Raw genomic sequence first — 12,500 nt, 5'->3', positions numbered from 1 at the left:
TAATTCATTCAAATTACCCCTAATGAGTCAATATGGATTAATATCAACACAACATCGTGTTCAAATAGAAATAAATTTCTACCTCATACCTGGGATCGAACGCTAGCCCCTTCTAATGAAAGGCCAGGTCGAAACCAACCATGTCACGAGAGCCCATAAAAAGAATTGGAACCTGACCGCTACCAGCTGTCCGAGGATTTACCTGGCGAGACATCAGTCTCTTACCAGCGAGTTTTACCCAATTCCCCGGGCCACCACGTGACACAATTGGTAGTAATTCATTCAAATTACCCCTAATGAGTCAATATGGATTAATATCAACACAACATCGTGTTCAAATAGAAATAAATTTCTACCTCATACCTGGGATCGAACGCTAGCCCCTTCTAATGAAAGGCCAGGTCGAAACCAACCATGTCACGAGAGCCCATAAAAAGAATTGGAACCTGACCGCTACCAGCTGTCCGAGGATTTACCTGGCGAGACATCAGTCTCTTACCAGCGAGTTTTACCCAATTCCCCGGGCCACCACGTGACACAATTGGTAGTAATTCATTCAAATTACCCCTAATGAGTCAATATGGATTAATATCAACACAACATCGTGTTCAAATAGAAATAAATTTCTACCTCATACCTGGGATCGAACGCTAGCCCCTTCTAATGAAAGGCCAGGTCGAAACCAACCATGTCACGAGAGCCCATAAAAAGAATTGGAACCTGACCGCTACCAGCTGTCCGAGGATTTACCTGGCGAGACATCAGTCTCTTACCAGCGAGTTTTACCCAATTCCCCGGGCCACCACGTGACACAATTGGTAGTAATTCATTCAAATTACCCCTAATGAGTCAATATGGATTAATATCAACACAACATCGTGTTCAAATAGAAATAAATTTCTACCTCATACCTGGGATCGAACGCTAGCCCCTTCTAATGAAAGGCCAGGTCGAAACCAACCATGTGACAAGAGCCCATAAAAAGAATTGGAACCTGACCGCTACCAGCTGTCCGAGGATTTACCTGGCGAGACATCAGTCTCTTACCAGCGAGTTTTACCCAATTCCCCGGGCCACCACGTGACACAATTGGTAGTAATTCATTCAAATTACCCCTAATGAGTCAATATGGATTAATATCAACACAACATCGTGTTCAAATAGAAATAAATTTCTACCTCATACCTGGGATCGAACGCTAGCCCCTTCTAATGAAAGGCCAGGTCGAAACCAACCATGTCACGAGAGCCCATAAAAAGAATTGGAACCTGACCGCTACCAGCTGTCCGAGGATTTACCTGGCGAGACATCAGTCTCTTACCAGCGAGTTTTACCCAATTCCCCGGGCCACCACGTGACACAATTGGTAGTAATTCATTCAAATTACCCCTAATGAGTCAATATGGATTAATATCAACACAACATCGTGTTCAAATAGAAATAAATTTCTACCTCATACCTGGGATCGAACGCTAGCCCCTTCTAATGAAAGGCCAGGTCGAAACCAACCATGTCACGAGAGCCCATAAAAAGAATTGAACCTGACCGCTACCAGCTGTCCGAGGATTTACCTGGCGAGACATCAGTCTCTTACCAGCGAGTTTTACCCAATTCCCCGGGCCACCACGTGACACAATTGGTAGTAATTCATTCAAATTACCCCTAATGAGTCAATATGGATTAATATCAGCACAACATCGTGTTCAAATAGAAATAAATTTCTACCTCATACCTGGGATCGAACGCTAGCCCCTTCTAATGAAAGGCCAGGTCGAAACCAACCATGTCACGAGAGCCCATAAAAAGAATTGGAACCTGACCGCTACCAGCTGTCCGAGGATTTACCTGGCGAGACATCAGTCTCTTACCAGCGAGTTTTACCCAATTCCCCGGGCCACCACGTGACACAATTGGTAGTAATTCATTCAAATTACCCCTAATGAGTCAATATGGATTAATATCAACACAACATCGTGTTCAAATAGAAATAAATTTCTACCTCATACCTGGGATCGAACGCTAGCCCCTTCTAATGAAAGGCCAGGTCGAAACCAACCATGTCACGAGAGCCCATAAAAAGAATTGGAACCTGACTGCTACCAGCTGTCCGAGGATTTACCTGGCGAGACATCAGTCTCTTACCAGCGAGTTTTACCCAATTCCCCGGGTAACCACGTGACACAATTGGTAGTAATTCATTCAAATTACCCCTAATGAGTCAATATGGATTAATATCAACACAACATCGTGTTCAAATAGAAATAAATTTCAACCTCATACCTGGGATCGAACGCTAGCCCCTTCTAATGAAAGGCCAGGTCGAAACCAACCATGTCACGAGAGCCCATAAAAAGAATTGGAACCTGACCGCTACCAGCTGTCCGAGGATTTACCTGGCGAGACATCAGTCTCTTACCAGCGAGTTTTACCCAATTCCCCGGGCCACCACGTGACACAATTGGTAGTAATTCATTCAAATTACCCCTAATGAGTCAATATGGATTAATATCAACACAACATCGTGTTCAAATAGAAATAAATTTCTACCTCATACCTGGGATCGAACGCTAGCCCCTTCTAATGAAAGGCCAGGTCGAAACCAACCATGTCACGAGAGCCCATAAAAAGAATTGGAACCTGACCGCTACCAGCTGTCCGAGGATTTACCTGGCGAGACATCAGTCTCTTACCAGCGAGTTTTACCCAATTCCCCGGGCCACCACGTGACACAATTGGTAGTAATTCATTCAAATTACCCCTAATGAGTCAATATGGATTAATATCAACACAACATCGTGTTCAAATAGAAATAAATTTCTACCTCATACCTGGGATCGAACGCTAGCCCCTTCTAATGAAAGGCCAGGTCGAAACCAACCATGTCACGAGAGCCCATAAAAAGAATTGGAACCTGACCGCTACCAGCTGTCCGAGGATTTACCTGGCGAGACATCAGTCTCTTACCAGCGAGTTTTACCCAATTCCCCGGGCCACCACGTGACACAATTGGTAGTAATTCATTCAAATTACCCCTAATGAGTCAATATGGATTAATATCAACACAACATCGTGTTCAAATAGAAATAAATTTCTACCTCATACCTGGGATCGAACGCTAGCCCCTTCTAATGAAAGGCCAGGTCGAAACCAACCATGTCACGAGAGCCCATAAAAAGAATTGGAACCTGACCGCTACCAGCTGTCCGAGGATTTACCTGGCGAGACATCAGTCTCTTACCAGCGAGTTTTACCCAATTCCCCGGGCCACCACGTGACACAATTGGTAGTAATTCATTCAAATTACCCCTAATGAGTCAATATGGATTAATATCAACACAACATCGTGTTCAAATAGAAATAAATTTCTACCTCATACCTGGGATCGAACGCTAGCCCCTTCTAATGAAAGGCCAGGTCGAAACCAACCATGTCACGAGAGCCCATAAAAAGAATTGGAACTTGACCGCTACCAGCTGTCCGAGGATTTACCTGGCGAGACATCAGTCTCTTACCAGCGAGTTTTACCCAATTCCCCGGGCCACCACGTGACACAATTGGTAGTAATTCATTCAAATTACCCCTAATGAGTCAATATGGATTAATATCAACACAACATCGTGTTCAAATAGAAATAAATTTCTACCTCATACCTGGGATCCATATTGACTCATTAGGGGTAATTTGAATGAATTACTACCAATTGTGTCACGTGGTGGCCCGGGGAATTGGGTAAAACTCGCTGGTAAGAGACTGATGTCTCGCCAGGTAAATCCTCGGACAGCTGGTAGCGGTCAGGTTCCAATTCTTTTTATGGGCTCTCGTGACATGGTTGGTTTCGACCTGGCCTTTCATTAGAAGGGGCTAGCGTTCGATCCCAGGTATGAGGTAGAAATTTATTTCTATTTGAACACGATGTTGTGTTGATATTAATCCATATTGACTCATTAGGGGTAATTTGAATGAATTACTACCAATTGTGTCACGTGGTGGCCCGGGGAATTGGGTAAAACTCGCTGGTAAGAGACTGATGTCTCGCCAGGTAAATCCTCGGACAGCTGGTAGCGGTCAGGTTCCAATTCTTTTTATGGGCTCTCGTGACATGGTTGGTTTCGACCTGGCCTTTCATTAGAAGGGGCTAGCGTTCGATCCCAGGTATGAGGTAGAAATTTATTTCTATTTGAACACGATGTTGTGTTGATATTAATCCATATTGACTCATTAGGGGTAATTTGAATGAATTACTACCAATTGTGTCACGTGGTGGCCCGGGGAATTGGGTAAAACTCGCTGGTAAGAGACTGATGTCTCGACAGGTAAATCCTCGGACAGCTGGTAGCGGTCAGGTTCCAATTCTTTTTATGGGCTCTCGTGACATGGTTGGTTTCGACCTGGCCTTTCATTAGAAGGGGCTAGCGTTCGATCCCAGGTATGAGGTAGAAATTTATTTCTATTTGAACACGATGTTGTGTTGATATTAATCCATATTGACTCATTAGGGGTAATTTGAATGAATTACTACCAATTGTGTCACGTGGTGGCCCGGGGAATTGGGTAAAACTCGCTGGTAAGAGACTGATGTCTCGCCAGGTAAATCCTCGGACAGCTGGTAGCAGTCAGGTTCCAATTCTTTTTATGGGCTCTCGTGACATGGTTGGTTTCGACCTGGCCTTTCATTAGAAGGGGCTAGCGTTCGATCCCAGGTATGAGGTAGAAATTTATTTCTATTTGAACACGATGTTGTGTTGATATTAATCCATATTGACTCATTAGGGGTAATTTGAATGAATTACTACCAATTGTGTCACGTGGTTACCCGGGGAATTGGGTAAAACTCGCTGGTAAGAGACTGATGTCTCGCCAGGTAAATCCTCGGACAGCTGGTAGCAGTCAGGTTCCAATTCTTTTTATGGGCTCTCGTGACATGGTTGGTTTCGACCTGGCCTTTCATTAGAAGGGGCTAGCGTTCGATCCCAGGTATGAGGTAGAAATTTATTTCTATTTGAACACGATGTTGTGTTGATATTAATCCATATTGACTCATTAGGGGTAATTTGAATGAATTACTATCAATTGTGTCACGTGGTGGCCCGGGGAATTGGGTAAAACTCGCTGGTAAGAGACTGATGTCTCGCCAGGTAAATCCTCGGACAGCTGGTAGCGGTCAGGTTCCAATTCTTTTTATGGGCTCTCGTGACATGGTTGGTTTCGACCTGGCCTTTCATTAGAAGGGGCTAGCGTTCGATCCCAGGTATGAGGTAGAAATTTATTTCTATTTGAACACGATGTTGTGTTGATATTAATCCATATTGACTCATTAGGGGTAATTTGAATGAATTACTACCAATTGTGTCACGTGGTGGCCCGGGGAATTGGGTAAAACTCGCTGGTAAGAGACTGATGTCTCGCCAGGTAAATCCTCGGACAGCTGGTAGCGGTCAGGTTCAATTCTTTTTATGGGCTCTCGTGACATGGTTGGTTTCGACCTGGCCTTTCATTAGAAGGGGCTAGCGTTCGATCCCAGGTATGAGGTAGAAATTTATTTCTATTTGAACACGATGTTGTGTTGATATTAATCCATATTGAGTCATTAGGGGTAATTTGAATGAATTACTACCAATTGTGTCACGTGGTGGCCCGGGGAATTGGGTAAAACTCGCTGGTAAGAGACTGATGTCTCGCCAGGTAAATCCTCGGACAGCTGGTAGCGGTCAGGTTCCAATTCTTTTTATGGGCTCTCGTGACATGGTTGGTTTCGACCTGGCCTTTCATTAGAAGGGGCTAGCGTTCGATCCCAGGTATGAGGTAGAAATTTATTTCTATTTGAACACGATGTTGTGTTGATATTAATCCATATTGAGTCATTAGGGGTAATTTGAATGAATTACTACCAATTGTGTCACGTGGTGGCCCGGGGAATTGGGTAAAACTCGCTGGTAAGAGACTGATGTCTCGCCAGGTAAATCCTCGGACAGCTGGTAGCGGTCAGGTTCCAATTCTTTTTATGGGCTCTCGTGACATGGTTGGTTTCGACCTGGCCTTTCATTAGAAGGGGCTAGCGTTCGATCCCAGGTATGATGTAGAAATTTATTTCTATTTGAACACGATGTTGTGTTGATATTAATCCATATTGACTCATTAGGGGTAATTTGAATGAATTACTACCAATTGTGTCACGTGGTGGCCCGGGGAATTGGGTAAAACTCGCTGGTAAGAGACTGATGTCTCGCCAGGTAAATCCTCGGACAGCTGGTAGCGGTCAGGTTCCAATTCTTTTTATGGGCTCTCGTGACATGGTTGGTTTCGACCTGGCCTTTCATTAGAAGGGGCTAGCGTTCGATCCCAGGTATGAGGTAGAAATTTATTTCTATTTGAACACGATGTTGTGTTGATATTAATCCATATTGACTCATTAGGGGTAATTTGAATGAATTACTACCAATTGTGTCACGTGGTTACCCGGGGAATTGGGTAAAACTCGCTGGTAAGAGACTGATGTCTCGCCAGGTAAATCCTCGGACAGCTGGTAGCAGTCAGGTTCCAATTCTTTTTATGGGCTCTCGTGACATGGTTGGTTTCGACCTGGCCTTTCATTAGAAGGGGCTAGCGTTCGATCCCAGGTATGAGGTAGAAATTTATTTCTATTTGAACACGATGTTGTGTTGATATTAATCCATATTGACTCATTAGGGGTAATTTGAATGAATTACTATCAATTGTGTCACGTGGTGGCCCGGGGAATTGGGTAAAACTCGCTGGTAAGAGACTGATGTCTCGCCAGGTAAATCCTCGGACAGCTGGTAGCGGTCAGGTTCCAATTCTTTTTATGGGCTCTCGTGACATGGTTGGTTTCGACCTGGCCTTTCATTAGAAGGGGCTAGCGTTCGATCCCAGGTATGAGGTAGAAATTTATTTCTATTTGAACACGATGTTGTGTTGATATTAATCCATATTGACTCATTAGGGGTAATTTGAATGAATTACTACCAATTGTGTCACGTGGTGGCCCGGGGAATTGGGTAAAACTCGCTGGTAAGAGACTGATGTCTCGCCAGGTAAATCCTCGGACAGCTGGTAGCGGTCAGGTTCAATTCTTTTTATGGGCTCTCGTGACATGGTTGGTTTCGACCTGGCCTTTCATTAGAAGGGGCTAGCGTTCGATCCCAGGTATGAGGTAGAAATTTATTTCTATTTGAACACGATGTTGTGTTGATATTAATCCATATTGACTCATTAGGGGTAATTTGAATGAATTACTACCAATTGTGTCACGTGGTGGCCCGGGGAATTGGGTAAAACTCGCTGGTAAGAGACTGATGTCTCGCCAGGTAAATCCTCGGACAGCTGGTAGCGGTCAGGTTCCAATTCTTTTTATGGGCTCTCGTGACATGGTTGGTTTCGACCTGGCCTTTCATTAGAAGGGGCTAGCGTTCGATCCCAGGTATGAGGTAGAAATTTATTTCTATTTGAACACGATGTTGTGTTGATATTAATCCATATTGACTCATTAGGGGTAATTTGAATGAATTACTACCAATTGTGTCACGTGGTGGCCCGGGGAATTGGGTAAAACTCGCTGGTAAGAGACTGATGTCTCGCCAGGTAAATCCTCGGACAGCTGGTAGCGGTCAGGTTCCAATTCTTTTTATGGGCTCTCGTGACATGGTTGGTTTCGACCTGGCCTTTCATTAGAAGGGGCTAGCGTTCGATCCCAGGTATGAGGTAGAAATTTATTTTTATTTGAACACGATGTTGTGTTGATATTAATCCATATTGACTCATTAGGGGTAATTTGAATGAATTACTACCAATTGTGTCACGTGGTGGCCCGGGGAATTGGGTAAAACTCGCTGGTAAGAGACTGATGTCTCGCCAGGTAAATCCTCGGACAGCTGGTAGCGGTCAGGTTCCAATTCTTTTTATGGGCTCTCGTGACATGGTTGGTTTCGACCTGGCCTTTCATTAGAAGGGGCTAGCGTTCGATCCCAGGTATGAGGTAGAAATTTATTTCTATTTGAACACGATGTTGTGTTGATATTAATCCATATTGACTCATTAGGGGTAATTTGAATGAATTACTACCAATTGTGTCACGTGGTGGCCCGAGAATTGGGTAAAACTCGCTGGTAAGAGACTGATGTCTCGCCAGGTAAATCCTCGGACAGCTGGTAGCGGTCAGGTTCCAATTCTTTTTATGGGCTCTCGTGACATGGTTGGTTTCGACCTGGCCTTTCATTAGAAGGGGCTAGCGTTCGATCCCAGGTATGAGGTAGAAATTTATTTCTATTTGAACACGATGTTGTGTTGATATTAATCCATATTGACTCATTAGGGGTAATTTGAATGAATTACTACCAATTGTGTCACGTGGTGGCCCGGGGAATTGGGTAAAACTCGCTGGTAAGAGACTGATGTCTCGCCAGGTAAATCCTCGGACAGCTGGTAGCAGTCAGGTTCCAATTCTTTTTATGGGCTCTCGTGACATGGTTGGTTTCGACCTGGCCTTTCATTAGAAGGGGCTAGCGTTCGATCCCAGGTATGAGGTAGAAATTTATTTCTATTTGAACACAATGTTGTGTTGATATTAATCCATATTGACTCATTAGGGGTAATTTGAATGAATTACTACCAATTGTGTCACGTGGTGGCCCGGGGAATTGGGTAAAACTCGCTGGTAAGAGACTGATGTCTCGCCAGGTAAATCCTCGGACAGCTGGTAGCGGTCAGGTTCCAATTCTTTTTATGGGCTCTCGTGACATGGTTGGTTTCGACCTGGCCTTTCATTAGAAGGGGCTAGCGTTCGATCCCAGGTATGAGGTAGAAATTTATTTCTATTTGAACACGATGTTGTGTTGATATTAATCCATATTGACTCATTAGGGGTAATTTGAATGAATTACTACCAATTGTGTCACGTGGTGGCCCGGGGAATTGGGTAAAACTCGCTGGTAAGAGACTGATGTATCGCCAGGTAAATCCTCGGACAGCTGGTAGCGGTCAGGTTCCAATTCTTTTTATGGGCTCTCGTGACATGGTTGGTTTCGACCTGGCCTTTCATTAGAAGGGGCTAGCGTTCGATCCCAGGTATGAGGTAGAAATTTATTTCTATTTGAACACGATGTTGTGTTGATATTAATCCATATTGACTCATTAGGGGTAATTTGAATGAATTACTACCAATTGTGTCACGTGGTGGCCCGGGGAATTGGGTAAAACTCGCTGGTAAGAGACTGATGTCTCGCCAGGTAAATCCTCGGACAGCTGGTAGCGGTCAGGTTCCAATTCTTTTTATGGGCTCTCGTGACATGGTTGGTTTCGACCTGGCCTTTCATTAGAAGGGGCTAGCGTTCGATCCCAGGTATGAGGTAGAAATTTATTTCTATTTGAACACGATGTTGTGTTGATATTAATCCATATTGACTCATTAGGGGTAATTTGAATGAATTACTACCAATTGTGTCACGTGGTGGCCCGGGGAATTGGGTAAAACTCGCTGGTAAGAGACTGATGTCTCGCCAGGTAAATCCTCGGACAGCTGGTAGCGGTCAGGTTCCAATTCTTTTTATGGGCTCTCGTGACATGGTTGGTTTCGACCTGGCCTTTCATTAGAAGGGGCTAGCGTTCGATCCCAGGTATGAGGTAGAAATTTATTTCTATTTGAACACGATGTTGTGTTGATATTAATCCATATTGACTCATTAGGGGTAATTTGAATGAATTACTACCAATTGTGTCACGTGGTGGCCCGGGGAATTGGGTAAAACTCGCTGGTAAGAGACTGATGTCTCGCCAGGTAAATCCTCGGACAGCTGGTAGCGGTCAGGTTCCAATTCTTTTTATGGGCTCTCGTGACATGGTTGGTTTCGACCTGGCCTTTCATTAGAAGGGGCTAGCGTTCGATCCCAGGTATGAGGTAGAAATTTATTTCTATTTGAACACGATGTTGTGTTGATATTAATCCATATTGACTCATTAGGGGTAATTTGAATGAATTACTACCAATTGTGTCACGTGGTGGCCCGGGGAATTGGGTAAAACTCGCTGGTAAGAGACTGATGTCTCGCCAGGTAAATCCTCGGACAGCTGGTAGCAGTCAGGTTCCAATTCTTTTTATGGGCTCTCGTGACATGGTTGGTTTCGACCTGGCCTTTCATTAGAAGGGGCTAGCGTTCGATCCCAGGTATGAGGTAGAAATTTATTTCTATTTGAACACGATGTTGTGTTGATATTAATCCATATTGACTCATTAGGGGTAATTTGAATGAATTACTACCAATTGTGTCACGTGGTTACCCGGGGAATTGGGTAAAACTCGCTGGTAAGAGACTGATGTCTCGCCAGGTAAATCCTCGGACAGCTGGTAGCAGTCAGGTTCCAATTCTTTTTATGGGCTCTCGTGACATGGTTGGTTTCGACCTGGCCTTTCATTAGAAGGGGCTAGCGTTCGATCCCAGGTATGAGGTAGAAATTTATTTCTATTTGAACACGATGTTGTGTTGATATTAATCCATATTGACTCATTAGGGGTAATTTGAATGAATTACTATCAATTGTGTCACGTGGTGGCCCGGGGAATTGGGTAAAACTCGCTGGTAAGAGACTGATGTCTCGCCAGGTAAATCCTCGGACAGCTGGTAGCGGTCAGGTTCCAATTCTTTTTATGGCGTCTCGTGACATGGTTGGTTTCGACCTGGCCTTTCATTAGAAGGGGCTAGCGTTCGATCCCAGGTATGAGGTAGAAATTTATTTCTATTTGAACACGATGTTGTGTTGATATTAATCCATATTGACTCATTAGGGGTAATTTGAATGAATTACTACCAATTGTGTCACGTGGTGGCCCGGGGAATTGGGTAAAACTCGCTGGTAAGAGACTGATGTCTCGCCAGGTAAATCCTCGGACAGCTGGTAGCGGTCAGGTTCAATTCTTTTTATGGGCTCTCGTGACATGGTTGGTTTCGACCTGGCCTTTCATTAGAAGGGGCTAGCGTTCGATCCCAGGTATGAGGTAGAAATTTATTTCTATTTGAACACGATGTTGTGTTGATATTAATCCATATTGACTCATTAGGGGTAATTTGAATGAATTACTACCAATTGTGTCACGTGGTGGCCCGGGAATTGGGTAAAACTCGCTGGTAAGAGACTGATGTCTCGCCAGGTAAATCCTCGGACAGCTGGTAGCGGTCAGGTTCCAATTCTTTTTATGGGCTCTCGTGACATGGTTGGTTTCGACCTGGCCTTTCATTAGAAGGGGTAGCGTTCGATCCCAGGTATGAGGTAGAAATTTATTTCTATTTGAACACGATGTTGTGTTGATATTAATCCATATTGAGTCATTAGGGGTAATTTGAATGAATTACTACCAATTGTGTCACGTGGTGGCCCGGGGAATTGGGTAAAACTCGCTGGTAAGAGACTGATGTCTCGCCAGGTAAATCCTCGGACAGCTGGTAGCGGTCAGGTTCCAATTCTTTTTATGGGCTCTCGTGACATGGTTGGTTTCGACCTGGCCTTTCATTAGAAGGGGCTAGCGTTCGATCCCAGGTATGAGGTAGAAATTTATTTCTATTTGAACACGATGTTGTGTTGATATTAATCCATATTGACTCATTAGGGGTAATTTGAATGAATTACTACCAATTGTGTCACGTGGTGGCCCGGGGAATTGGGTAAAACTCGCTGGTAAGAGACTGATGTCTCGCCAGGTAAATCCTCGGACAGCTGGTAGCGGTCAGGTTCCAATTCTTTTTATGGGCTCTCGTGACATGGTTGGTTTCGACCTGGCCTTTCATTAGAAGGGGCTAGCGTTCGATCCCAGGTATGAGGTAGAAATTTATTTCTATTTGAACACGATGTTGTGTTGATATTAATCCATATTGACTCATTAGGGGTAATTTGAATGAATTACTACCAATTGTGTCACGTGGTTACCCGGGGAATTGGGTAAAACTCGCTGGTAAGAGACTGATGTCTCGCCAGGTAAATCCTCGGACAGCTGGTAGCAGTCAGGTTCCAATTCTTTTTATGGGCTCTCGTGACATGGTTGGTTTCGACCTGGCCTTTCATTAGAAGGGGCTAGCGTTCGATCCCAGGTATGAGGTAGAAATTTATTTCTATTTGAACACGATGTTGTGTTGATATTAATCCATATTGACTCATTAGGGGTAATTTGAATGAATTACTATCAATTGTGTCACGTGGTGGCCCGGGGAATTGGGTAAAACTCGCTGGTAAGAGACTGATGTCTCGCCAGGTAAATCCTCGGACAGCTGGTAGCGGTCAGGTTCCAATTCTTTTTATGGGCTCTCGTGACATGGTTGGTTTCGACCTGGCCTTTCATTAGAAGGGGCTAGCGTTCGATCCCAGGTATGAGGTAGAAATTTATTTCTATTTGAACACGATGTTGTGTTGATATTAATCCATATTGACTCATTAGGGGTAATTTGAATGAATTACTACCAATTGTGTCACGTGGTGGCCCGGGGAATTGGGTAAAACTC

This window comes from Palaemon carinicauda, chromosome 15 (genome assembly GCF_036898095.1).
Source record: "Palaemon carinicauda isolate YSFRI2023 chromosome 15, ASM3689809v2, whole genome shotgun sequence".
Classification (NCBI taxonomy): domain Eukaryota; kingdom Metazoa; phylum Arthropoda; class Malacostraca; order Decapoda; family Palaemonidae; genus Palaemon; species Palaemon carinicauda.
This window is presented reverse-complemented; position numbering follows the sequence as displayed.